This window comes from Budorcas taxicolor, chromosome 21 (assembly GCF_023091745.1).
Source record: "Budorcas taxicolor isolate Tak-1 chromosome 21, Takin1.1, whole genome shotgun sequence".
In the NCBI taxonomy this organism is placed as follows: domain Eukaryota; kingdom Metazoa; phylum Chordata; class Mammalia; order Artiodactyla; family Bovidae; genus Budorcas; species Budorcas taxicolor.
Genome location: NC_068930.1, coordinates 55,380,808 through 55,386,223, shown reverse-complemented (window position 1 = coordinate 55,386,223; position 5,416 = coordinate 55,380,808).

Sequence of the window (5,416 nt, the reverse complement as noted above, 5' to 3'; positions counted from 1 at the left end):
ACTCTGAGTTCTGATCATTTGAGAATCTTTGTTCTGAAGAGGACTATTTCTCCCCGGGGTCACAACAATGGCTCCATTAAACTGGAAAATGAAACGGCCACCTGGTCACTCTGGGCTTCTCATGCCAGTGAATCTCCATGCACAGAAGGGACTGATGACCCCAATCATTAAGGGAGGAGGGATGGGCACAGAGTGGAAGTGAAAAGGAGTATGTGCAGAATGGAGGGAAGGACATTAGGAATCTCTTAGATGTTTTCATGTACTGTGATGAGTCAAAGGAAAACTGGAACTCCGCATGGGCAAGACTAGCAATATCACAGACCATGCAGGAATAAATTTTGTTCAAGTATAAATGTCTGGGTCACCTAACCAGACTGAAATCCCTTATGGCAGAGGTGCTTGATGAGGGCTGCTACAGACTTAACTGTTCCCCACAGAACTCATATGTTGAAGCCCTAACCTCCAGGATGGTGGTATTTGGAGATGGGGTCTTGGGAAGTAATGAGACCTGAACGAAGTCATGAGAGTGGGGTACTCAGGATAGGACTGGTGGCTCTTAAGAGGAAGAAGAGACATAAATTGCACGGTCTCTACACTGTGAGGACAAGACAAGGAGGTGGCAGTCTGCAAGTCAAAAAGAGGGCTCTCACCAAGAGCCAAATAGCCAGCACCTAGATCTTAAACTATGCAGCCTCTATAACTGTGTGAAAAAATGCCTGTTGTTTAAGCCACGCAGGCTGTGATATTTTTTATGACATTCTGGGCTAAGACAAGGGCAAAGGAAAAATGTAGTATGTATGGTAGATGCACAGAGAAGGCAATGGCACCCCACTCCAGTACTCTTGCCTGGAAAATCCCATGGGCAGAGCAGCCTGGTAGGCTGCAGTCCATGGGGTCGCTAAGAGCTGGACACGACTGAGCAACTTCACTTTCACTTTTCATTTTCATGCATTGGAGAAGGAAATGGCAACCCACTCCAGTGTTCTTGCCTGGAGAATCCCAGGGACGGGGGAGCCTGGTAGGCTGCCGTCTATGGGGTCACACAGAGTCGGACACAACTGAAGTGACTTAGCAGCATGGTAGATGCAAATGCCACCTTGTACCATATGAAATAGTTATAGAAGAAAAGGACTTTATTTTACATAAAATAATAAATATGAATTGTATATATAATATTTTTATATCATATGTATTCAATTTAAGGAAGAGATACTCGTAAGTATGCAGTCATTTTTTTTCTGTAATTAGTTGTATGGTCCAAGCTGATACATACATGTGTACATACATAAACATATATACATATAAGAATTTGTGCATATATACACAAGCATATTGCATACATCATGCCTTTATATATATTATATATACATACTATTTGTGTGCATATGCGTGTATTTAAGTGCATAAATGTATACCCAATTGTTTTCCTTTGCTCTTTTCCCTATTTACAAAATGTTAATATGATTAACATTTTTCAATATTTAAGTTATAAGCTATCAAGAGTGACTGTGACTCAGCTACAAAGGGAATTTAAATAATTCAAAGACAGATAAAGCGATGTGTATGCTCTTTGGGGAAAAAGGTTAGTATGCTCTCAGTTTATGAGGGATAGTTCTGTGGTTTTTCTACCAATTTACTCAGAAAGAAAATATGATTGTGGTTGTTGTTCAGTCACTCAGTCATGTCTGACTCTGAAACCTCAAGGACTATAGCACATCAGGCTTCCCTGTCCTTCACTATATCCTGGAGTTTGCTCAAACTCATGTCCATTGAGTCGATAATGCCATCCAACAATCTCATCCGCTCTCACCCTCTTCTCTTCTGGCCCTCAGTCTTTCCCAGCATCAGGGTCTTTCTCAATGAGTCGGCTCTTCACATCAGGGGGCCAAAGTAATGGAGCTTCAGCTTCAGCTTCAGCATCAGTCCCTCCAATGAATATTCAGGGTTGATTTCTTTAGGATTGACTGGTTTGATCTCCTTGCTATCTAAGGTACTCTCAAAAATCGTCTCTAGTACAACAGTTTGAAAGCATCAGTTTTTCAGTGCTCAGCCTTCGTCATGGTCCAACTCTCACATCCGTACATTCCTACTGGAAAAACCATAGCTTTGGCTCTGTGGACTTTTGTTGGCAAAGTGATGGCTCTGCTTTCTAATATGCTGCCTAGATTTGTCATAGCTTTTCTTTCAAGGAGCAAGTGTCTTTTAATTTCATGGCTGCAGTCACCACCTCCAGAGATTTTGGAGCCCAAGAAAATAAAGTCTCTCACTGTTTCCATTTTTTCCCCAACTATTTGCCACAGAGTGATGGGACCGAATAGCATGATCTTAGTTTATTCAATGTTGTATTTTAAGCCATCTTTTTCACTCTGCTCTTTCATCTTCATCCAGAGGCTCTTTAGTTCCTCTTCTTTTTCTGCCATTAAGGTGGTGTCATCTGCATATTCAAGGTTATTGATATTTCTCCTGGCAATCTTGATTCCAGCTTGAGTTTCATCCAGCCTGGCATTTCACATGATGTACTCTATATATAAATTAAATAAACAGGGTGACAAACTACAGCCTTGATGTGATCCTTTCCCAATTATGGACCAGTCTGTTGTTCCATGCTGTGTGCTCTGCTTAGTTGCTCAGTCAAGTCTAACTCTTTGAGACACCATGAACTGCAGCCTGCCAAGCTCCTCTGTCCATGGAGATTCTCCAGGCAAGAATACTGGAGTGGGTTGACATGCCTTCCTCCAGGGGATCTTCCCAACGCAGGGATGGAACCCAGGTCCCCCACATTGCAGGCAGATTCTTTACTGACTGAGCCACCAGGGAAGCCCTGTCTGGATCTAATTGTTGCCTCTTGATCTACATACAAGTTTCTCAGAAGGCTGGTAAGGTGGTCTGATGCTCCCATCTCTTTAAGAATTTTCCAGTTTGTTGTGATTCCAAACAGTCAAAGGCTTAGCATAGTCAATGAGGCAGAAGTAGATATTTTTCTATGATTCAGTGGATGTTTGCAGTTTAATCTCTGGTTCATACATTGTTGAAGCCTAGCTTGAAGGATTTTGAGCATTACCTTGCTAGCATTTGAAATGAGTGTAGTTTTGCGGTAGTTTGAACATTCTCTGGCATTGTCTTTCTTTTGGATTGGAATAAAAACTGACCTTTTCCAGTCCTATGGCCACTGCTGAGTTTTTCAAAGGTGCCTGCATAATGCAACACGTTAACAGCATCATCTTTTAGGATTTGAAATAACTCAGTTGGAATTCCATTACGTCCACTAGCTTTGTTCATAGTGATACTTCCTAAAGCCCCACTTGACTTCACATTCCAGGATGTCTGGCTCTAGGTGAGTGACCACACCATCGTGGTTATCTGGGTCATTAAAAAGTTTTTTGCACAGTGCTTCTGTGTATTCTTGCCACCACTTTACTCAGAAAAAAAAAAAAAAAAGATTTAGGAAGTGAAACAGAAATGCCAAAATTTTCAATGGTGATTTTTAAATGTTTAAAATTTGTAAACTGAAGTTACTTTTTGGTAGAGACTGTCTAAAGAGAAATGTGTGTGAGATGTGGAGAGAAGAAATGAAGTAACAGTTGTTAGTGCCTGAAGATCACCGAGGTGACATGAGGAGAGACAAAGCATTAGGGCAGGTCCAGTTTTTCTCAGTTGCTGTCACTCCAAGCTGGACCCGCCCACACCTGCTTTGTCTCTCCTCATCTCACTGCAGTGACCTTCAGGCACTGTGCTGCTGCCACTCTTGTCAACTGCTGACACTGCTGACCAGCAAGCCCACACCTGAAGGAGCATCAACAGCTTTCCACTGATGTCTCCACCACCTTCCCTATGGTTCCCTTCTGGCAGATCAACGTCCCCAGATTCCCTGCAGCACAGATTTATCCAGCTGTTCCAGGGCTGCAGGATGCTAGTCAGTGTCTGTGCTCTGACTCCTCCAGTGCCATTTCAGGATTCTACTTCCTGTAACACATCCTTTATACTAAAGCACTCATAGCAGTTCTGCTTCACTAATCAAATACTGATACAGAAGATTAGAGATAAGATACAATGAAGACAAACCTTTGACAATATTCTATGTATCAAGTAATGGTATTAAAGTAAAAGACAAAGCTAATGGAAACATGAGAAAACAATTTAATCTTAAAATTCTTTAACATTCTTAGCTTTGATTTTTGAGGATTGCATTTATTTAAAACAATATATAAGAAATTAAAGTTTATGGATTTTATTATATATCTATATTGATCACCCTACAGACTTGAAAGAAAATTTCTCTCATATTAGCACAAAACTAGAACAAAAATGTATGGGCTACATCAGTTCAGTTCAGTTCAGCTCAGTCGCTCAGTCGTGTCTGACTCTGCGACCCCATGAATCGCAGAACTCCAGGCCTCCCTGTCCATCACCAACTCCCAGAGTTCACTCAGACTCATGTCCATCGAGTCGGTGATGCCATCCAGCCATCTCATCCTCTGCCGTCCCCTTCTCCTCCTACCCCCAATCCCTCCCAGCATCAGAGTTTTTTCCAATGAGCCAACTCTTCACATGAGGTGGCCAAAATATTGGAGTTTCAGCTTTAGCATCAGTCCTTCCAATGAATACCCAGGACTGATCTCCTTTAGAATGGACTGGTTGGATCTCCTTGCAATCCAAGGGACTCTCAAGAACTCCAGTTAAAAGAGACAGATACAAATACCAAAGCCATAAACTAAATATTTGGAAGCTAACAGTAATAACAATAATACATAACTCTTTGATCTAAAAAGAAAAAAATTTTGCTTATAAAATATTTGTGAGTTAAATATAATTGGGACATTTCTCAAAAGCTAATTTATATACTCAGGGATATCATTAGTGATAAATCCACAGCTCTAAATAGTTTCATGAATAATAATAAATAAAATGTAGATGAACTAAGCATTCAACTAAATATATTTTTAAGTGAAACAAAGAAAATTTTATGAAAAGAGTATATTATAAATGTTAGAATAATTTTAAGAAATTGCTACAAAAAAGTACAGACTCAGAAAATTCAAGAAATAATTATGTAGGAAAAAACAATAAAAGAAAATAATAGCTTTTGAGTCCTAGTCTAACTTATGTAAGTATAAGCATACATACAAATGTACAGTATTTTAAATGGGCAAGGGGATAAAATCACAGGGAATTTTAAAAATACATTTTTGAATTTGAAATCACTAGTGAATTGTTTCCTTAGGAAAACAGTCATTATGAGATTAATTCATAAAAATGTGAAAAGAAAATTAACAAGCAAATGGTCACACTGGAAAATATTGATAACAATCTATCTCTTATTAAAATGACTGGCATTTATTTCTGTATACTTTCCATACTTTTATAACTTCTAAAAAGCTAAAAATTTCAATGCCATTTAAATTCACTGTAGAACAAT